Source organism: Zootermopsis nevadensis, unplaced genomic scaffold, assembly GCF_977971745.1.
Source record: "Zootermopsis nevadensis isolate Lab colony 2312 unplaced genomic scaffold, Znev_1.0 Znev_ptg000010l, whole genome shotgun sequence".
In the NCBI taxonomy this organism is placed as follows: domain Eukaryota; kingdom Metazoa; phylum Arthropoda; class Insecta; order Blattodea; family Termopsidae; genus Zootermopsis; species Zootermopsis nevadensis.
In genome coordinates this window covers 14,512,692-14,536,674 of record NW_028259142.1, presented here as the reverse complement: position 1 = coordinate 14,536,674, position 23,983 = coordinate 14,512,692, and the positions used below count along the sequence as shown (strand labels likewise).

General features: G+C 39.5%; 2 protein-coding genes across 9 annotated transcripts in view; one reads left to right on the top strand and one right to left on the bottom strand.

The window, feature by feature from the left end:
• The window catches only part of LOC110841472 (C2 domain-containing protein 5), a 199,345-nt gene that overhangs the window by 46,573 nt on the left and 128,789 nt on the right, over positions 1–23,983 (top strand). The window lies entirely within an intron of this gene.
• Positions 1–23,983, bottom strand: part of LOC110841474 (smallish) — a 139,869-nt gene that overhangs the window by 52,620 nt on the left and 63,266 nt on the right. For 5 of the 7 annotated variants that reach the window (XM_087346556.1, XM_022087069.2, XM_022087070.2 and 2 more), the window contains exon 1: positions 3,681–3,837. The exons of the other annotated variants lie outside the window; for them this stretch is intronic. The gene's annotated coding sequence lies outside the window, so the exon portion shown is untranslated. Of the gene's footprint in view, positions 1–3,680; positions 3,838–23,983 lie in introns of those variants that run through there. 7 annotated transcript variants of the gene reach the window in all.

Here is a 23,983-nt window from a genome sequence, read left to right as displayed (position 1 = left end):
TTTCTTCTCGTTGCTGAAACGTTGTTACTCTGTTAAACAGTCCCAATACTTCGTATGGTATTTAAGGTTGTAACACCGTGTGGAGTTTTAGGTAAATACCAACGTTTCGGAGAAACATTCTGTCTCCATCTTCAGGCATAACTTCAGCCATACGGCGTTACAACTCAGAAGGCAAGCATAAAATAACGGGGAGATTTATAAACACTGAATTGGGGAGGGCATGGAAGGAAACGCTAGGGTATTTTCCTAAGACCAACATCGACATTTCTTCACCCACGTGAGAACCTAATTCTACCATCGTATCATTCCATGCGAGCTACTGGTAGCCTTGTTAAGTAAAACATAAATGAGTACTCTAATTAAATATTCTAGTATTGTTGTAGAATAGATTACTCAGCTCTGCCGCAGTTGGTCGATTTTACTGACTGAATAATCCCAGCTCCTTACAGTCCTTTGAAGCATTTGCATTCCTTTGTGAGCAGATGGTCGGCTAGGTCGCACTGCGTTCTTACAATATAACGGGACTCACGAGTCAAACCGGCTTTTAATATCGTGCACTGAGATTCCTCAGGCATAATATTCCTTCAAAGTTTGAGTTGAAGCACTAAGATAAATCAAAAGCGATGGAACTATGGTTTATGTATCAAGCGATTGCAGTAGCATGTAACAGAAGGGACTAATTCTCACACGTGATGGCAAAAATTAAACGCCGGTTTGTGATTTTTACAAACACTAGAGCAGAGCGCTCCTTTCGGAGCTCCTCGGGGGGGGGGGGGGGGGTCAAGTTTTTAAAACGCAACCAACTCCTCCGAAAGGGGGGGTTGATTGCGTTTTAAAATCTTAAGTAACACACTAAACTAACCCTTCGGGGGGGGGGGGGGGGGGGGTTGGTGAAGTGTTTAAAACGCAACCAACCCCCTACTTGCAAATCTTCGTCTTAAAATCGATCATAAAGTCAGTTTTCATAATAGTTTTCGTAATCGTAATATATCGAATGAGTATCAGTTTACCTTGTTGGAGTTGGTACTTCAAATACTTGATAACGTCTTCTTTCACTTTTCTGATGACTTAGGCCAACTGTCAGTCAATATTCAAGAATGCGATGTGCTGCTTCTGGAGCAGTGATAATGCGACTGGCTTGATAGTTTTTGATTTCTTTGTTGTGAAGCGTTATTTGTTTACTCGGCATGTTTGTGTTACACAACAATGCCGAGTCAACAATGTCATTTTTTAACGACAACGAGGAATCACAAATTTTTATAGTAGAGAGAAGAGAAGAGAGACTACCAGCAACAACAATAGGACAAAGAAAGAATACAAAATCGAAACATGGCAAATACTGACACCAACTTTTACTCCCTCACACAGCCCCGCAATTTTGTAATAAATGTCTGTCCATTAGTAATATTTGTGAAGAAATATATACGCTTGCCGTATTGGATGAACAGCAACATATCCTACTAAAATTATGTAGCAAATTAGGTGTTCAGTTAGCCTTGAACCTTTATAATCTGGACGCGCACTGTTACAATCACAAAATGCATAAAAAAACACTTATTAAATACGTGGAAACGCATTTGAATCCAGAATCTCGCCGCATCGTTGAGTAGCTGTTTTATCATCTTGACTGCATATCTTGAAATAGAACTTCAACTACACAATCGGCATTACGGTTCAGCTCGCATGGCTAACGCACATGATTGATTATATATTGTACAGTTTAGAACGACCTTGCGACACCATTTGAGAACAACGTTTACCTTCGAAGAGCGAACTTGAATCTAAAGGAATTCACATGACTTTAAAGTGGGAGTTAGAACGTGATGGCACTGCTGATGAAAGATACGGCTTGCAAGTTCACTTGGCTCATCAGCCCTGCATGATGTACAGATTAAACATCTCAGTATTATGCAACTGTCATCGTCGTCCTTTGTTGCTATTTCCTATCTTTTACGCTCAAATAGGCATGTTCTTCTTACAGCCCAACTCCACATCAGTACAAAGCAATAGGTACATTTACAGCCCTGTATATTTTTAATCTTTGTGTTTCTAAGCAGGTGACTGGAAGGTGAAAATGGTAAACTTGTGGTATAAAATATCTTCCAAATTTAATCTTCTGCTACAGTACCGCGTGGTGGACTTAAATGAGATTCTGCACAATTCTGCACAGTTCAAAACCTCCTGATTTGTGTGTGGCTGTTTTGACAGTGACATATAATGACACTCTTTTAGTTATGAGACGTCTTCTTATATCTAATTTTATGTATTTCTTAGACAGAGAAAAAATAAATAAAAGAGTGACATCTTAAAGAAAATACAACGTTGTGTTTTCTTGTAGCCAGGGTGTGCTGCTATTTCTTAAACGTTCTCTCACCAGCAAGCTGTATAATCTTTTTTGTTTTTGCATCTGGAAATATGATGCTTACTTAAAGGCCTACTGCAAATGTGATAACTGTAGTTAACACACCCAATAGTCGGTTTACATTTCTTATCTAGGAATGTGGTTATTGCTCTGAAGTCTGGATTACATCCTGTTGTGTCAAAGAGAACAAAGAAAGGCAATTGTTAAGGATATACCGCTGCAAGAAATCAGACCGATGATGCCCGTCCTTAAAATTCTGCAATCTCCACGGCAAGACTCACTCCGGTGTCCGCATTACCAGCGACATAGCCAGAGGTTACCAGCTCATTCTCTGGGACCAAATGAAATTTGAGGTTCCATTCTGAAGCTGTAGGAAATATGCTCTTCGGAAACGTTAGTAAGCACCTCGGTATCACATCCCAGAAGACGAGAACTTGAACTTCACGTTTGCTTAACGCGAATTGGGAGATGACTTAGGAAGCTTGTAGTACCTGTTGACTCAGTAGGCGTACACGGAAGAAGTGACCAAGCTCACAAATGGCGATTAACTAGCATATGAGACTTGGAGCCACTCTTCCTTTCTTATCGTCTCGTATCTCGCCGCGTTTAGACGACACTTTACTGAAACGTCATTCCAGTTTATTACAAATGCTAACAGATTATCTAAAACAGGTTCAAATAGCGATCAGTAATTTTCTTAAAAAATTCTGTTGATTTTTTTCCCCATTTTACCCACTTAAAACTGAGTTATACAGACCTATATTATGCACACCACGGTCGATATATCCATGCATGCATACGTTAAATTAAAAAATATGTTCGTTAAAGAAGGTTATTCTAAAAAACTGTACTATGTAACAAAAAAACATTGAATTCGAAAAGGAGACACCAGTTAACAAAACAGGGCTGAGAAAGATCGTACTTCGCGAACTACTGCTAAATATGTAGAACCATTTCAATTGAGAATGTCGCGGAACACCGGTTTACAAACAACGAGTCTGAATCTCTGAATCAAGATTCACTGAAAATCACTTTTCATTCATGTTACAGGCTGATATTAACGAAACGTACATTTCACGTTTTTACTATAACACATAAATAAAAGTTTTAAATTAGAAGGCTACATTCACCTTTCTGACGCTCTGAGACTAAAACAAAGAGGTGTTTTTTTTGGGGGGGGAGCAAGGTTACCAACATCCACGGAGGAACATCGCAACCGACGTGAGAAAAAGAGGTTATTGTCACCAACAACGACCTTGTCACATTTTTTATTGGCTCTATGTTGTCATTCAAGAACAAGTAAAAAGTAATTAAATACCTGTGAGATCTGATATAGCACACCCCAGACCACACCTTTCGTTTGCACTACTACCACAGTTATCTGAAGATGAATGAGGGACAACTACCACACGACACAGCATCAGCACCCTTTGTACTAAGTTTAATTTTAGGAACAACCAGACTCAAAGATCTCTACTAGTCACGTGTCTCAGCTCCCCCACCCTACAAATCCCCTCCTCGGAGCTGCAAGTCTTAGGTTGGCTTGTTCAATATAGCATTCTGTTTAAAAAAAAACTATGTTCAACGTATAAACGGCTGTTCCAATGCTTGGCCGAATACGCCGCTTGCATTTGTTACGAGAATTCAAGGAGGAACATAAAATTCTATCTTTCCGGCCAAATATAAACATTGTAGTTGTCCAAATAACAACTGCGAAGGGACCAAAGATGGGTTATTTAAGAATTTTATAACTATTAGCAGCATGAAAATGAGTTAAAACTGTCCAGATCATTGTCATCTTAACTGCAAGAAACAAATTTAGTGTCTTGAGTCATCACTGGTCTAGATCACTTAACCGATGGTCCACAGACCATTTAGCTTCTTAGTTAAGAAAACAGACCGTACAACCCAGAAGACCAAATCGACTTCTTCACCACCTTCAAAATTACAGGTATTGTAAAAAGAATACTGTTTCACTAATATCAGTTTTTTATGTATTGATTTTCTACTTGCTAAGGTTAAATGCGGATAATCACTCGATAATTATTATTCAGAGGCTCTTTTCCACATACTCACTGTTCAGTACTTTTGTAGTCGTTGCTAAAGTACATTTTAAAATTGTATTTAAACATATTTCGACGTGTTAGGGCTCTTTTTACGTCCAGTCTTACCCATATGTACCATCAATAATTTTTCATTTTTTTTCCAGAGTGTATTTTTGGGTTTCTTATGATTCTCTGGATAAACGACCATTTCCTTGAACAACATTTATTAGTCTATTTTCGTAATGGAGATGGGTTACGTTCTCTGTGGAGTACGAACTGATTTTTTTGTATATATTATTTAGATTAGCTTCGGGCTTCAAAGGTATATTTATTTGTAAGACTTGAGGTTCTCACAGCGGTGAGTATGAAGATTTCTGTCTTCTGGGTTATTGCGCTGTGTAGTCTGGTCGATGTTAACCAACGTTTCAGAGGTCATACTGCCTCCGTCATCAGGGCGATGAACAACAACAACCCAGGAGACAGAAATCTTCATACTCATCGCCCTGATGACGGAGGCAGTATGACCTCTGAAACGTTGGTTAACATCGACCAGACTACACAGCGCAATAACCCAGAAGACAGAAATCTTCGTATATTTATTTGTACTGTGCATTGTGTGAAAGGGTACCGTTCCTCAGAAAAACCCACTGTTGGTTTACATGTTCGTGATTCAGAAGAGGTGAACGACTAATCTTGATGATAATCTTCCAGTGTTGAACGACCTATATTGCACGATGAACACTGTAAAATGCATATTTCCAGCGCTGACCACAAGATAGATGATTTACAAATGTAATGTATTAAACATGGCTACATGTTAATAAAACAAATGGCGACAGTGCGAAACTTTATATGGCCGGGGGGGGGGGGGGAATTTATCGTAGTCGTAGTCTAAACTAGTGAAAAATGTGCACAAGAATAGACCTTTATATCTAAATAGTATAATTGCTTGTTAGCCTCACCACACGGATCGAAACGTCTGAATGACGTTAAGTGATCTGTGTAGTCTGGTAGATAGTAACCGACGTTTCAGTGATGCTTACTGCCTCCAACATCAGGGCGGTGAGTAACTGCATCTTCACTGATGATAAAGACAGTAAACGCCTCTGAAACGTTTGTTATTATCTATCAGACAACTCGGCTCAATATCCCAGACATCAGCCGTCTTTAAGTAATTTCTTGTCGCCGTGATAACCTTAAATCTCACTGTGCAGCTGTTTCTTTGCCCCATGTGTATCTACGAAAAAGCAATTACAATTTGAAAACGTATAACCCTACATTTTTAATGTCATCGTTCATATATATCATTATTTTTGGTTTTTCGCTCTTGAGTATTGGTCACATCCACGGAGTTAAATCCACTGGCATAGAAGACTGCTTTTTCTAGATCCCATTCCGGGTCGAACACCTCATTACGGGTTGCAGACACGATCAGTCTGACCACGTGGAAGCCTTCTTCAATGCGAATAGACGGATTCTGTGATACGCTTTCATCTCGGTTACTAGAGTTGAAGCGCCAAGAATGGCCCACTTAAGCCTCTCTGAATCTCTGTACAACCTGCCTACAGGGTGAGTTGTTATATTCATTGGCTAGCTGATAAATCCTTTTCAACTTTAAGTGACAGCTTGGAAGCGAAGAGACTGAGGAAGACCATGGAATGCGAAGTCTATGACAATTACTTTCTAGCTAAGACTGTTATGATATAAAATAATTCATACAGAACTGATGACAAACGTTGGGGCATGATAATACCATCATCCTATCTTTCCTCATAAACAAAGAAAGTCGGTAGATATTGCAAATGGCGGCTTTCAAATACTTTTGTCAGCACCCTGTTCTCGAACATCCTCAAGCCGTGTTCTTCCCTAAACGTGAGAGACCAGATTTAACACCTACACAAAACAGAAGTCAAAATAATAAATCAAAGTGAAATCAACGGTAGCAAGGAAAATACCACAGTTTTAAATCACTCGTACATTACAGAACAAAGCTAAAGCTACTTGTAATTATGCTGACTGATGAACGAAACATTTTAATGAATAATATATTAATACCTTCGTACATTTTTTGTATATGTGTTGAAGCATCCTGTTCTGCAGTTTCTCGGTGACAGACGTTCCGATCCATTTCCATCGAGCATAATTTCTGCAGACTGGGGGACGGAGGGTGAAAGTTGGATTCCGTTTTTTTTAAACGCTACGGAAATGGAGAGCATGAGGACGAGATTACTCATTGTAAATAAACCCGTGAATCCGTTTTCAGAAAGTGTCGTAACGGAAAAAGGCGAAGCAGAATCAGTGCGACAATTTTTACACTCTGAGATGTGAATTTCTCACTGCAGTGAGGACGACGACATTGTTCTGGGATGTGTCGCCCCCGGTGTACACATTGGACAGGGGACTGGGTGGGCCTCATCTGTTCCGGACACGGTGATGAAGAGAAAACCTCCCTACCTCTAACCGGAATCAAACCCAGGCTAATAAATTAAAGTAATAACCACTTGTACTACGGCAATCAAATCTTGCTTTTCCAGTTTCATTCACCATCACCATACTTTATTTATAATGCGTATGTCAAATTTTACAAGTGGCGCAAGGCACGAATGCATGAAGCTTACCTCCGCAGACTCATACGTCAACTTTACCTGTGGCTTCCCTGCTGCTAATAGTGAGTTCCTGTCGCATGCCAATTTTGGCGCACAGGCTGTTTTAACCTATCTTGATGAATCTGTGTATCCCCTACGCTGTGACTGTGAAGTGTCCAGTCACCGGCCCCCACGATCTGCGTACACATGAGGTGGCAGAGTTGCAAACCTCGTCCTGATGACAGCTTTTTATAGCCTCTGACACATCTTACTTCTGACTAATACGGAACAAAATAAAACCCGAAAATGGCGTGGTTCATCACAGCTAAAAATAATTTGTCAGGAGCAGCATCTAGTCCTGAAGTGACGTTGACTAAAAACCACTTAAATGTTGAATCCTAAAATAGGAATGAAAAGTGGGGTCGCCAGAAATAGACGAAGAAGATATTTTTTTGCCTATTAATTTGCAAAGAAGGGTAGGTTTAGGCTACAGTATCAATACCAACTGCGTTTCTGCCCCTTGTAATAATTGGAAAACACTTATTGCAGACACAGATTAACCATCTGATAGATTTTCATAAATATCATGCCTATAAAGGGAACCTGGCCTTTATACGCTTTAATTTCCTGTCATTAATATGGGCACTGTATAATATCTAGTTTTGTAGTAAAGCAGTATACGTAGCAGTGAGATGTGCAAAATCATAATAAACTTTCCAGTTTTGTAACATTATATAAGTGATCTTGTAACTGACGCATCTAAACGTACCAAATTACCATCGCGGCTTCCCACATCCAGTCTCAAATACGTGATTAAGACATGCGCTAGTGGACTCGGTATTCTCTCAGGAACAAGCAGAGCAGTTGTGGTAGTAAAAGTTGAGCAAAGGCCATCTGACGTGTAAATGGCCACCTCTGTGAACACTGACGAAGAGAAACTGTACTATCAATTAACTGTTCTTCCCGCTGAATTTCCTATCTCACGTAACAAAACTGGTTTCCGTGATGGATGAACAATTGGACCACAACTCCGGCCGACACGGCGCTAAGAACTTGTGTGTCTAAAGACATTAGACGTGCCCTATTATGCTATTATTAATACAAAAAACAACACCTCTTATAAGGAAGCCGTGAAATAAGAGCACAGGAAACAGTACAAATACAAATTGTCCCATTTTACGTTCGGGTGCAAGCAACCCTTTTGTTAAGCAAATAAATACGATAATTAGAAATACATGTGCCCTGATTATACGAATATCCTACTAAACTATACTTGTAGGTAAGGTTTCAGGTTCTCACGGCGGCTAGTATGAACATGACTGTTTGTTGGACATGATATACTACGCAACAGGATGTCTAAAATTAAGATTTTCTTCTGGGATGTTCTGTCGTGTAATATGGTACTTTGCCGACGTTTCAGGGGTGCTTACTGCCTCCACAATCACTCTGATAATAGAGTAAGCAAGCACCTCTGAAACGTCGGTAGACTTCTACCAGATTACACGGCGCAACATCCCAAATGACAGTCATATTTAGCTATATCATTGTAGCTTGTGTGTAAATTAGAGAAAATTGATCTACACGAAGTAATTTCCAGCATTCGAAAGAATGTGGTAAAATATGAAATAAGAAGTTATGTATTCTAATAAGAATCGTAAAATTGCAAATTCATCTGTGTTAAGTTAGGGGCTTCATCTCTGACCGGCACTTCGATGGTGGTTTTCTTATATATATGACACAGGTGCGTATAAAATGGAGTGAGTCAGGGTTTTCTCAGCCCAACGCTTCGCAGACCTGAGTTCACCAGTCAGATTTAGAAAACTTGCAGTGTCTCACTTGAGACGTGTTGAAAAGCATAAAATTAGACTAAAAAGGCGGTTCGTTGAACGACATCAGTAGATGTCTGCTGAAGCCTACGTGACCACAATTTATAACTAATTGATTACTCGCTGACTGTTTATTTGTCTTTCAATCATGGAAATACCGAAACGAAAGCTAGAACTATTATATGTAAGCCACGAAGAGACATAACGTGTTGGAGAAAACTGCATAAAGAAATTTTGAAGTCATAATATCCTGCTTATTATTAAGTGATTCAATCAAGGAGAATAGGATAGGTGGACCATGTAGCGCGCATGGGAGAGGTGATAAATTGGTGTAAAATTTTAATCGGAAAATTTCAGACCCAACATTAGGTGGAGGATCATATTGAGTTGGATGTTCAAAGAAATTTGTTGAGAGGGTGTGGACTGGATTCAGCTGGCTGAGGCAATGTCCAGTTGTGGATTAAATTGAGCACGGCAATGAACCTCTTGCTTCAACTAAATCTTGGGAACTTCTTGATCAGTTCAGCCATTATTATCTTCCTAAGAATGATTCCAGTACACGGTCACAAATAGGTAGACCTGGGTGTTGGTGTCCAATGCAAGTTGTATTTAGTTATAAGGCTTTTCAAGCAAGTACTTCTACTTTACTGAAGTATCTAAAATGCGATCTTGTTAAGAAACTGCATATTTTAAGCCAATAGTGTTGGATCTAACAGCAAAGATGCAGCATATAAAGCATTTTTTCCAAGTTAAATTGTGTTTCAAACACTGCGCCAAGTCATATCTCGTGGGGAAAATTTCGTCGTTTCTACCTAATGAAGGAAGACCCATACAACTGAAATGTCGTGCTGTTTCGTATGTTAGAGTTATGATGTTCGCGTTCAAATTATTTTTAAATGTCCTTTTAACACTCCTCAGCGGTCAAGATGGGGTAAATCCTGGCTAAAATTACCATTGTTTATTTTTCTCACTTCTCATTTGTGTTAGCCATATTTCTTGAAGAAAAATACGCAGGCAGTGATACGATGTTAAGTTTATATAATTAGTTATATAGTTACAGACACGTTTGTTTATATCACAGCTTGCTTTCACAGTGTTATTACAGCAAAAGATTTTAACCTACTTTCCTTATTTTAGGTTAGTGATTATTACATAATTGTCATGTTCGTCTGTTTTCCCTAATAACAGAAATGCGAACGTTTAGCTGGAAGAGATACTGCGCTATTTATTGTAGCGTCTGTAAATTTATGTTGTAAGGTACATATGTACAAAAAATATGCGGTACACTTAAGATTATTACTCCGCATAAAAAACGGCAACTTCTTTCGGTGTGACAGCTACTGAACTTTGAAAACTAAGCACGTCAAATTTTGTATGGATACGGATCATTAACATACCTACAAATTATGTATGAATCGATTTTCATATGTTAACAATTACAAACATGGTGATGATGTAAAGTTATGAGACTATATGTGGCAGCTTTTAACTAGACAAATGTCTTGGGACTCGGTGTAAAATAAGTTTAAGAATAGACCGTTAATATTTTGATAACAGACTATAGTTTTCATACGAAAGTTCGGGCCTATGTTCAGTGGTTGTAATTTTCTTCCACGACACAAGTTCACAGGACTGCTACGCTGGAACTGTTCATAACCGAATGTTAAAATGTCCATACCGACCTCGGCCAATTGGAGACTATAATTGATGCCTGTAGTTGAATAAGAGTAACGACAGACAACAGCTTTAAAACATAATTATAATATAGGTCCTTCTAATCAAATCACGACATTTTCATGACGAGGTCAGGAGCAAATAAGAGAATTCTTTATATTACACAAACACGCAAATGTGTTTGAGTTGCTATGGGAACAATAGAAGGCCTTTTATATCTGCGTTCACATGGTTCGTGTATGGTTTTGCTAGCAGTCAGCTGCTGAACACTTTCACTGGAGACTCCGCCATGCGTGCTTAACAGTGAACAATAATTCACTGTTCTGTTTTTTGCTTTAAAAAAAGGTACATATTCATGGGGCAATGCACCTGCAGGAATTACGCCCTACTTATTTAGTCATAACAATTTTTAGACACGATTCACCATTATTCCCTCATATCTGTTGGAGGGTAATATTTTAACGTGTCCGTAGATTTGTGGAGTCTTACACAATGTCAAATGGATTGTAGGATTTGAGGTTCTCACGGAGGCGAGTATGAAGATGACTGCCTTCTTCTGAGTTGAAGCACCGTATAGTCTGGTAGTTTACCGACGTTTAAGAGATGCTTGCTGCCTTCATCGGCACATCCCAGAAGACATCCTTCTTCAGGACAGTTTTTTTTTTGTATTGTACACTATTATGAGAAACAGGTTGGCTATTGGCCATGAGAAAACTTACTATTTTACAGCTCCGTTAATGAAAAAAGATTGAGACGCACTGGTTTGTCATATAAACGCTCTGGAAGCTAAATTACGAGGCAGAGCTTGAAGATTAATGCCATTGCGAATCAGTGTTCACATATTACCGTAATTTAAAAGAAGGAAATGACTACTGAGTTAAGCTAGATAAAAGACAGACACTTATCTAATAGAACGCTGTCCCGTATAAACATGAACTCATCAGTGACTGAAAAATCGTGACTCACGAATGGAAACGTGACACAAACGTTATAGAAGAGCGTTGAATTTTTGAAGTAAAGCCACAAGAAACTGAAGACTGAAGAGCAATATGTTTTGGTTTGTCAGCTAAACTAACATGCGTTATGACCTGTGTATGGACTTCTAAAACAACATTGTCATGTTTATAACGTTCACATTTCCTATATAACAATAACCTTGTCATAATGCTCAGCTGACATTAATTCCAACTCTCAAAATACTGATGGAAAATGTTAGATTACAGACCCTGAGTCACAGACTTATATGAACTGAATTGCTAGCGTCAGTGAAGGGTGTGGGTTGGTGAAAGACAGAGGAAAGATTTGTTTCTCTTAGCCACCGCGTCTATACTGAGCCTCCTATTCAATGGGTATAAGGCGATCGTTTCTAGCGGGAAAAGTAGCCGAAGCGTGAAACTGATCATTTGATATCTTCTGCCAAGTTTTGAACATGTACAGTGAAAAACAGTTCTAAGTTGTTCTGAGTGCTTAAGAAAAGGTTTTAGCAAGTCTCATCTCAAACCGATTCCTCGCGCGAGGCCTGCTCAATACCCTGATAATGGAGGCATCACGTACCTCTGAAACGGCGGTAAATTTCAACTAGACTACAAGACGACAGCAATTTTGAAGTCCCTGTACGTTCGTTTAGTTGTTTAATATTTTAATAGAGGGTGTTATTGATTATTTGGTGAATTTTGGGTTCAGAGAAAGGGAATAACAAAGTGGTAAAATATGTCGATAGAGGAATTAAGCGGAAAACTGAATCAAATAAAAGAGGACTGGGATATATTTTGCAAGACTCAAATGATAATATTGAGGATGGATGTTCACATTTAAGGGAAGATACCGTGATAAGGAATGTCATAATCGTTTTGCAGATGTTAGTGACAAAATGGAATTAATATTTTATACACAGGTTGTTATACATGAAATGCGAAAAGTGGGTTAAGGTTGATACTTGGAAACTGAATGGCGAAGAAAGGATTTGAGTGGGGCGAGAGAGAAAGATTACATATGGCTACTGCCATTTTGAGTAAGGTCACGTCACAATGTTCCCAAGCACATGTGGGTCAGTGTTCCCACCCTCTGGATTTTGTTGAGTAACAAGTGGCTGGCACTCCTGCTTTCTCTGGTAGTACCTTGAAATAAACCACGACCGCTTCCATCCACTTTTGTAAATCATAAATCATCCAAACATTCGACGCCACCCAATGTATGCAGTTGAAAAATGTAGCTAAATAAGCCAAGAGTGAGTCAATATTCTCAGATCGCAAGGTCAGTTATCCTGATTGAGGTTTTACAATTTAACGAAGTACAGAGCTAGCACGAGATCTTGTTCAGCCCTGTTTTGTGATGATGTTTATTTGTCAAATTAATTACTGCTGCCTCGATATTTAAATTCTTATCAGTAAATATTTATTGCTAACCTTCATCTAGTGCCGAAGTCAGAAATGAATGAAACTACACCTCCACTCTCCCATACGTCATCATAGCGTGGTGTTTAGTTAAGCATCAGGGACGAATTTCCCTTATGTTTACCTAAAATATTTATTATTGTGCTAGTCTGAATGGCGCGCTAGTGTTTGTATGGTATTATCATTCGTATTCCGTTGTTTACGTAGTGAGTTTTTAAAAAGGTCTGTTTTAATCTTAATATTTTACTTATAATTTATCATTCGTACCTAAAATGCTTTATTTTAACATGTTGCATATTTGAATGGACTGTGATGCATATCACTCAATAGGCATAGGTCTACGCATGACAAAGCATGAAGTAAGTTATAACATTGACATGGTTTATGAATGCATACGTATAAACATACACACACAGGATGCTTTAATATATACAGAAGCACAGAGCTTCATAATAGCTGCATTATTTTAGTGTGTCATGATATAACGAATCCACTGTATTTTAGTAACCCCACCGCGTGGATAAGGTTGGGCATGCTGCCTTAAATATACTGTTGTAAATTCATGAACCGTTGGCTGACGATGACGTCCGGTTCAAATCCCTAGACAGTAACCAACTGTCTTGACTGAGGTCTCTAATCGTGTGTCATGAGCCACGTTCCACTTCTGACTCCTGATTCATAATCACCTTAACCATCTGCCCGTTCCAAGACAACTTCTGATGCGTCTTTAAATAATTAATGCAACGAACGGCAAAATACGAACACGACAATTTGGAGTCGGTAATTGAATTAAATAAAATCCCACTAAAATAACACAGCGATGCTATGAGCCTACTTTGTCTTACTACCAACATACTGCTCTTCCTTGATACAAGTACTTACTTTAAGTAAGCTTTCTCAACTACATAAGTTACCATACCTGAATAGAATAAGTTCCTCGAAATGTTCGCACCTAGAAGTTGTAAGAATGCGCCTGTTAGCCTTTCTGAAGGAGGTGGCGAAAAGACAGCTTGTGACTGACGGGAATCAAACTCCGGCCATCAAGCCTGAAGGTAGTCAAATATTGACTTGCGTCATACCGGTTCCTTGTCTTGACAAATATTTACATTTTCGGAAGCATTCAAGTGATGTATGACCTCTGCTATTTTGGTGTATTTACGCATCGCCGCCATAGGAGCGGCCCGTGGGTTTGGTTTGTTTATTATAAACCAGATGGATCATGAACTCCGTATTATTGAACACCGCAATTAACTCGATACTGATTTCCCTTCTAGTGTTGACCGATTTATGGATAGTGGAGAAAAACAGTCGGTGGGGGGGGGGGGGGGTTAGGAAGCTCGAATGCTCATACCACGACGATGATAGACAGTACCAATCTTCCGTAATAGGAAACTGACAAAGGGAACTTGTATTCTTTGCTTCAAGGTGCATTGACCTTAGAAAACTACACTTGTAGGATTTGAGGTTCTCACTGCGGTGAGTACGAAGATGGCTGTCTTCTGGGTTGTTGCAGCTTCCATCATCAGGGCGATTGTATTCAGTCACACGCAAAGGACTCGGCATATGAAGATTTCTGGGTTGTTGCCTGATGACGGAGGCAGTATGACCTCTGAAACGTTGGTAAACATCTACCAGACTACACAGCGCAACAACCCAGAAGACAGAAATCTTCATCGCCCTGATGACGGAGGCAGTATGACCTCTGAAACGTTGGTTAACATCTACCAGACTACACAGCACAACAACCCAGAAGACAGAATTCTTCATACTCACCACTGTGAAAACCTCAAATCATACGGCTCTGCATATCTCTGACAGTGAATATTCTTGTACACAATACGTTATGAAGAGATATGTATAAGACATTGTACACACACGAGAAAGATCACTGTATTTTAGGAGTTTAATTTTATTTAAATCAGAAACTGCATTCCATTAATTAATTGTCAGACAAAACGCGTTCCGCCCAGTGAAGTTCGTCATTCAGTTCCTGAAAGGTCTCACGATTTATTCTTATACAGCCTTCCATGTCACTCGTATTAGAGCTCCTTGCGCCATTGTATCGTATCTCGTTATTGTTATCAATTTGCTCAAACTCACTTTCACTTCTTATCACGGTCACAAGCTTTCATTTTATAAAATCTGTTAAAAATATTTGACTTGAAACTTTCACGGCGATTAAAAGTGATAAAGTTTTCTAGGGCGATCAGCAGCGTCAATGGAGCAGAAGACTTCCGCCATATTGCGTTATTAAATACATTCGGAACGCAAAATTTTTTCTTTATGAGAAGTGAAAAATTTTGCTGTGTTTGAAAATAGTAGCAGCCGGGACAATTGAGTACGCAAAGTGACTAGCTACTGGCTGAACGACGGGGATTCGGATCCCGGCAGAGGCAGCGTGTTTTTCTTTCTGCTACCCCGCGAAGACTGGTTCCGGAGTTTCACACGGCCGCGTATCCAATGGGTACTGGGTACATTTTGTCCGAGGATAAAGCGGTCAGGACGTGAAGCTGGCCACTCACTTAAAATATACTTCCGAGGTTAAGAATGTGTGGAGCTGTACCTCCAGACACAACGTGTGGTGCTTGGATAAGCGCAGGTTTGCATTTTCATTGCGTGATGCTTTGTTTGGCACTAGGACAACTTAACTTTTATCTCATCCGCAAAAAAATTGCCACTGAAAAGCTTTTTTCAACCCGTACCGTAACGTGGTGCCAAATAGTAACCAAGACCTATTTGTAAGACTTGAGGTTCTCACAGCGGTGAATATGAAGATTTCTGTCTTCTGGGTTATTGCGCTGTGTAGTCTGGTCGATGTTAACCAACGTTTCAGAGGTCATACTGCCTCCGTCATCAGGGCGATGAATATGCCAATAGGGTGTGAGGCCCTGACAAGCTCGCGGAGTTCCTCAGCCACCTCAACAGCATTCACGAGAGCATCCAGTTCACCATGGAGACTGAAAAGGACGGCCATCTCCCATTCCTCGACATAGACATTCACCGGAAACCTGACGGCTCATTAGGCCACAAGGTGTACCGGAAACCAACCCATACCGACCTTTACCTCAACTCCAATTCCCATCACCACCCGTCCAACAAACAGGCCGTGCTCTCGACCCTGGTACACAGGGCTAAAGCCCTTTGCGACCACGACAGCCTACAGAGTGAACTGGAGGCACTCACCACCACCTTCAGGAAAAACGGGTACAGCAACCGTCAGATTCAGAAAGCTCTCAATCCGCCTGCGAGGCTGCCACCGCCTACTGAAAAACCAGCCTCGGTTGCCTTCCTGCCCTACGTCGGGACGACCTTCAACCGCATAAGCAGGTTGCTGGCCAGGCACGACATCAAGTCTGTTGGTCTTCCGCCAAAGAAAATTCCCAGTTTTCTCCGGCCGGTAAAAGGACGACCTAGGACTGAAGACGCCTGGCGTATACAGAGTTCCCTGCGAGTGCGGAAAAGTCTACATCGGCCAGACAGGCCGTTCCGTTGAGGCCAGGATCAAGGAGCACGAACGCCACATCCGGCTCGGGCAGCCCGAGAAATCTGCGGTTGCTGAACACCGCTTCAACTTGGAGCACAAGATACAGCTAGAGGACACTTCTATCCTCTCCTCAAAAACCGGCTACATGGACCGGTTAATCAGGGAAGCCATCGAGATCGAACTTCATCCTGATAACTTTAACAGGGAAGATGGACTTCACCTGAGCCGGTCCTGGAAGCCTCTGATCCACACACTCCGAGGACTCCGAGAACGAGCAAGAGTGCGCCGCCAGAACCAACCAGACCAGTAACTCGGCCCCTTTCAGGGCCTTTATCCATACAACTACACTCACCTTTCTCTCTCTACTTTCTCTCCCTCTCCCACCCTCGCCCACGTGCTACCATTGGTCCACTCCCATACCTGCTCCCATTGGCTCGGGGCAGGCTACACCTTTCACGTCCCTGCCTATAAAATCCAACTCCTCACACCCTATTGGCATATTCATCGCCCTGATGACGGAGGCAGTATGACCTCTGAAACGTTGGTTAACAAGACCTATTTGTTTTCCCACTTGTAACAGTAGCGTAATGATAGGACAGTTACAAGAAATACTACTGATTGCTACTTCATGTTCTCTGACCGCGTCAGAAAGCAGACAAAGCTGTTGGGCACCATCAAGTTACTTTTAGCAGAATCTTCACTTTGTACTTAAGTTTTCTTGTAAGGTGTAGACTACCTTTAGTCTGCAGTACTATAATCATGTAATTATAGTGCATATCGGCAGTTTATTCTGCTGTAATATGAACGATAAACTATTTCTCTTACTTTGGATATAGGGTCTATATTTAGGCCTACATTTATAGTTTTCTTTGTTTTATATCAGTGTCTGGCCAATAAATAACCTTGTATCTCTTAAACGTTTGCCGCGTTTGTGCTAAATATAAAGATAATATAATCTTTCGGGCATAGCACCAATGCACACACTACGTTATACTAAAAGTAATAAGAAACACTTAAAACGCACCTTCGCGTTAAAATATTAACAACAGAACGTTGGAGCCGAGTAGTTAGCATTCCTGCTTCATATTCGGGACTCCCGGGTTCAAATATCGGCCCGGATACTGGTTAGCCTGACAGGTTTCTCGTGGGTATCTTCAGTCGCAGGATGGTACCATAAATTAAGCCACGACCACTTCCATATCATTTCCAATTAATTAGCCATTAATCGCCGTTCGACACTATATAATCTGTGTTATGGACTACTGTCTGGAATAAATTAATTCTAAAATTACCTTCTTTAAGCATTTTGTGCAAGCAAAGATGAACATGTAACGTCTGTTCGATTTGGGATACTATTTGGAGTCCTGCCGTGGAGTTATAAAACAGCTTATGAAATAGCTAAAATCATATAAGAGGTTAAAACAAATTGCTTGTGACGTCATCATATTGCGTCATTAATATATTTAATATAACATCGACACCTATATGGCATTCTCTCCTTTTAGGTTAAGACATTGCAAACGGTTTTCATTCAAAACACGTTTGAATTCACAGCCTGTTATTGTGTAACAGAAAGTAGAAACAATATACGAAGGTTAATAACCCGCGGCCCGCAAGCCTTTCTGGCGAAAAGTGTATCACTCAGATGAGAAAATTGTTACCTGATATCAAAAAACACGGTTTGTTAATGTCATCATTATATGGCAGCCTTATGCTGTGAGCAACTTTTCTTTAGCTTTGTGGAAAACATCGAACTAGGGCGTGTCTTACCGATAAACGATGGGAGATATATATGCAAATTGCGAAAGGAAAATCATATAAATTAAATCTGATACTGTAAGATTAATCACGCAAAATAAGTGGCAAGTATCTCACAAATCTATTCTGTTAAAGAAAATAATAACGTGTGAATCTTTTTGTAATATATACGTAGTTAGTAGCATGCTTAATAAATTTCTATGAAGTTTCGATAAATTATCCTTGTGGCCAGCGAAACGTTATGCAAGGGTGAATGTGGTCCTTTGTATCGAAAAGGTTTAAAACCCCTGCGATAGCCATGTATGCTTTGCTGCATACCACCCACGTGGTCCCTTTATGGGTTTCGTTTGATCGTCAGAAGAAAAAAACAAAGCGTTTCCTAAAGGTTATTTCAATTGTGAACTTTGTAACGGTGATGCTGTGTGTTTTCTTGGAATCATTAAATCTTTTTGTTCTGTACGAAGGGCTTGCGTTTGACATAAACCCATCTTCCAGTCCAGTGAGTCCCTTCTATATAGAGCTAGTATTCGTGATGGAGAAGAAAATTATACTTTAAATTATAATTTAATAATTAGGATTTTAGCATGACATTAAGAAACGTTATTCTGAGTTAAACGGTAGCAAGAATTCCCCAAATATTTTTAATTTAGTTGACTGTCTCAGTTCAAATTTCAATTTGAACCATGTAGGTCATACTACTAAAATAGGAAACAAATTTTACATGAATTTGGGCTTTGAAAACTGCAGCGATGGTTTTCATTTTTTAATGGAACTAGGCCATAAAAATCATGCAATGGACCGATCGTATATTTTCTCTAATTCTAAACTGACACTAAAGTCTAACGATGTGGATGTTCTAATGTAAACAGTCCGCTACTGCAACTTAACATTATGCCAATGGCTACAGAACATATGTTCGTAAATAATGACGAAAGCACGGAAATGAATCTCCCGGAAGTTTCCGGCTGCATCACGTGTCATCGATACATGAAGGGGGAAAGAAAAAAACTGTTCTAAGAAACTCCTTAGACCTAACAGTACATTCTAAAGACAATCCGTTATGAAGAGAAAACAGTTAAAACATTCGGATGTAATAAATTCCACACTGAGGTGTAATGTGTACACATAAAACAAGATTGTTGCTGACCCATCCAAGTCTCTTGTCGTTTTACCACTGCTCACCATTGCTGTGTGTTGTATTTTTCCATAATACGAAACCATGTGAAACATTTCGTAACATACCAGATCATACGGTACGAATCTGTTGGCCTCCCACATAATCTACAAACTAGAGGTCCACCCCTGGTTGGCTGCTTGATACTTCTTAGCCGTTTGTGAGTAATTTTGCCTCCTACTCTAAAGCGGCCCATTCACGTACGAGTCTGGCTAGCCAGTCCGGCTCGGCTCGGGTTCCATTGAGCCAAACTCGTTTGAGTCTGCTATGCATGTGTGGTGAAATATATCCGAGCCCGGCTCACGAGTCAAGCTCGCCGAGCCAGACTCGCAAGTCAGACTCGTACGTGGATGGGCCACTTTAGCAAAGAAAATACGATGAAGATGTTTGAGAACATAGGTATAAAAAAAAATAATTAGGCGTAAATTAAATAATGTATGCAATTATAGTTTCGTGTATTTTAGTGTTATGAGTCCATGTATTGGTGTGATGACGTTGACAGGACACAACAAACATTCGGACCCAGAATGTTACGAACCACGTTCGATACCACCCGGCGCCCCTCGCAGCATGTCTTTATCGATGGTGTTCGACGGCTTGTCCAATCGTCCCCCCCCCCCCCCCAATAATCGAATACATTTTGTTAATGCAGTGCTGTCGCACTGAATATCAGGTTCAGGAAATGGCATGTTTGTGTGTGAAAGTTGCGAATAAAAATAATTAGAAATATTAGTACAGCGTGTTTCTCAGTTCAAAGTGACAGATAATATATTTTTATTTGTTCTGGTATTCCATATCAGGTAGCGTATTTTCAATGGACGAAAATAGTTTATCTCCAATGAACGTTATTTATGCAAAAACCTAAACTTTATTCAACACATCAAACGTGGCTTAGGTGGTACCCATTTTGTAGCACATTATAACATTTTTAAAATAAAAGCTTCCTACAATATAAATAATATTCCAAATATGCCACATTTACCGCACACATGTACTATGTGGAGTAAAGAGTGGGATATACTGTTCTTTTCAAGATTTATTGTGAAGTATAACGCATAGAAATTTCTTGAAGTATGTTTCTTGATAGCTATCCTCCCCTGTCATGAAGATACACTCGCAAATCATAATGGAAAGTCTAGAAGGTTGTAAACTATAACCGCGATCAACATCAATCAAGTTAACGTGGTGAACCACTTTTGTTTTATCTTCTGAGCCTCTTCTTGTATGGGTCGAAATTATAACGGTTCGCAAAGCGGTACAAAACATGAAAAAAAGCAAAAGGGAAGTTCCTGAGTAACTATTAAGGTTTTTAATCCGTCGTCTCGGAAACATACGAGAGCCATATAGAAATAAAGAATCTGCTACGAGAAGTGAATGTTCTTGTACGTAACGAATTTAAAGTTGAAGTAAATTGCGACTTTTTTTTTTAAAAAAAAGACAGGACCAGCCCTAAAATTCAGCCTTCAAAACAGCTTATGGGTGGTCAGCATTCAAGAGAAGATGGAAACTTCACAAACATTGGAATAGCTTATAACATTTAATATAACTATACATATGCATATTTCTAAGTAAGATTAACAAACTAACGTCATGGAACACAGTCCGTCCTGACAGTCTGATAATTGCGCACTTGGTCAAAATAAATATTCTTTGTTTCATGGAACTGGTCCATGTGCAGAAACGTCCACTACTGCACTGTGTCCTGAGGCGGTTTAATCCAGTCCATACCCTCAGATCCTATCTAGGGTCCATTTTAATATTATTTCCCATCTTCCTCTAAATCTCTTGAACGGTTCAGTTCAAGTTCTCCAACAAAAATCTTGCACACAATTCTTACGTGCTACGTGTCCAACACTGTTGTATTTGGTTGCTTTAATAATAGTTTGTGAAGAGTGCAGATTATGAAGCTCCTAATTATGCTTTTCCTCAGCTCTTGTTACGTCTTTCGTCCTACGTTCAAATATTATCCTCATAACCATGTTCTCTATCACACTACATGAATAAAATTCATATAGACATAAGGCGACTTTATATTCGCTAAGTAAAAAATGTACGTGAAGAAGGATAATGAAGGATAGAGGTTAATTTCAGCTCCCATGAGACTTCATTGTATTCAAAGTCGTTTTGAGGCCCAGTGATAATTATATATACCACCTACTTTGACAGTCATTAATTAACTTTACACTTCGCCCATAGTGCATTTATGAATTTAGTATGATTAGAAGATTAAATATCATTAATTAGTTGATCTATGTGATGGAAACAAGTTGTTTTTCTTTGCAGTAAAAGTTGACATTTTAAATATTGTTTATTGTACCATCTTAGGCTTCAGAGGTTTAGCTTTTGAAACTTGTGCCTGGTTAGATGCATTCCTTATGCCGGATATCGGCCATCGTAACAGAGAGGGATTCCACCAAAACGAATAGTGGGAGTGATAACCGAGTAGCATGCATAGGGCCGTATAAACGCACGTATATGCCTATATAAAAAAGAAAGTAATAAATATTTTTCAGCTTTCTCTTGAAAAAGAAACAGCATTTTTATGGATATCATGATAGAAAGGTTGCGTGAACTTGAAAACATCTACGTACACAAGCTGACAATTTCATTTGGAAAGGGTCGTTCAACTCAGAAAATAAAAATATTGGATTGGACATGCTAGTGAAAGGGAGCGGAAAACTGAATTACTTTGCTTGCAGCAATGACAAGATAATGATGTCAGATCACGTAATACGTGTGTGTATGTGTGACCAATTGCGGAGAATAAAAATACTATAATCGATCTTGGACAAATATGCAATAAGAGTGTAGACTGGATTAATCTGGCTCAAGATAGGGTCAAATTAAAAGTGATAAAACGGTTCCATAAAACTGAAGAATTTCTTGACAGGAGTGTAAGATCAAGGAAGACCCGTACTTTTGATTTGGTTTTAGTGTAGTGTAGTGTAATTTTAGTGTAGTGTAGAAAGTGAAAGGTCGGTTACTGTAGCAACGAACTCTTGATCAGCTGAAAGTAAGTGAGATCCTTTTCTCTGTTAGCACAATTGAGTCAGATGCAAATCACGTTTCGTCACACTCCACTGCTCCTTGCAGCTTCCATTTTCTGAATACCAGTCATCATCCTATCATTGTGCCCCACGCAGCATCTGCTGGCACACCGAGTTAGGATACTTTCAGAAAAAACACCCGATGATTACATAGCTTTTAACAAAATGTAATTAGGCTTTCTCTTCGCTTTGAAAATAAAGGCGCTCTGATGTGTTTGGTCTCAGACAAGTAGGTCATCTAACGAAATTCTAACTAATACAAATCACAATTAAGGCAACTTTCCATAGAAGCGGAAAACACGTAAATACTTTACGGCAGTAAAAACAAAAAACCCTGCATAATCATAATTATTTAGCTGTTCAGTGTAAGTCAGTGGGCGTGTGGTCTGCACAGGTATTCAGAACATATCGATTCAGTTTCAGTGTAGGATGATCGAAAAGTAAAAATACTAAAGATAATTAAATAGATTGGAACAAAACACAAAACGTAGTGAATTAAGTTCATTGTAGGCTACCACTGTTGTACTGTTTGCGACTGTAATCTTGAGATTTTTAAGGAATGCAGGAAGTCCGTAGCGTTAAAGACTGTTGCTATCTTTTCTCCTTCACCCCACTTCCTCACCTCGCAAGTCTCAAGATTACAGTCGCGGACTATGGTCACTTTACGTACGAGGGAGTCGTAATATGTACTCCACTGGAGTACATATGACTCCCCCTTACCTTTAATGGCATTCGGCACCGATCCCACATTATTACATTGCAGTGAAGAGATTGCCTCTTTTTTAATGGGGAAGGTGGGTTCTACTGTTTGTCAACGCTGTTTCAACTGCAGAGTTTGTGTTACCTCCACAATATCAAGCGCGAGGAAGTTAACCTGATGGAAAATTTTAATGGTTTTACGAAATCCATCCAAGCAAATTCTAAAAAGGCTCATAAATTTTGCACTTATCCTTTGTTTCCCATTATTCACCCAGAAAGAAATAAGCGCAACAATAACTTATATTCTTCGAATATCAATTATTGTCAAACAATCAGAGTTCCTACGTCACACTGCTCTGATATCGTTCCTGTTTTCCGTCAGGTTGGTATTAATGATAGCAGGACGTTAAAAATCACAAACATTTCGTAGACTCTTAACGAAACAATATTCGTACAACATTAATGAACATCTATCGATTGATTCAATAGTTAGTGTGAGGACAGACAAACGAGTAAAGAAATGCAATGGTACCGCAAGCTTATATTTCCTTAGAATAAGAAAAGGTAGAAAATAGCACAAAATGAAAGTATCCATGATATACTGTACGCAAAGAATAGCTTAGAAAGGAACAAATGAAAATGGCGTATAGGAACACTTCCATACGGTTAGTGCGACGTATCCAGCTGAATATGCAACATGGCAAAACACAGTATTGCATTACTTCATAGGTACAAAAGCCTCATGTTCATTTAAGTTACACTTAGCATGACGTCATATCAATTTTCGATCGTCAGCGCCAGACGGTGTGTATGACGACTTGTAAGGACAACGAAATTATAAGTAGCTAAAAACAGCAGAAGCTTCATTACCAACAGTTAGCACGCAAGAAGTTTGCTAATTATTTATTAAAGAGACATCTTGCTGTTTATGTGTTT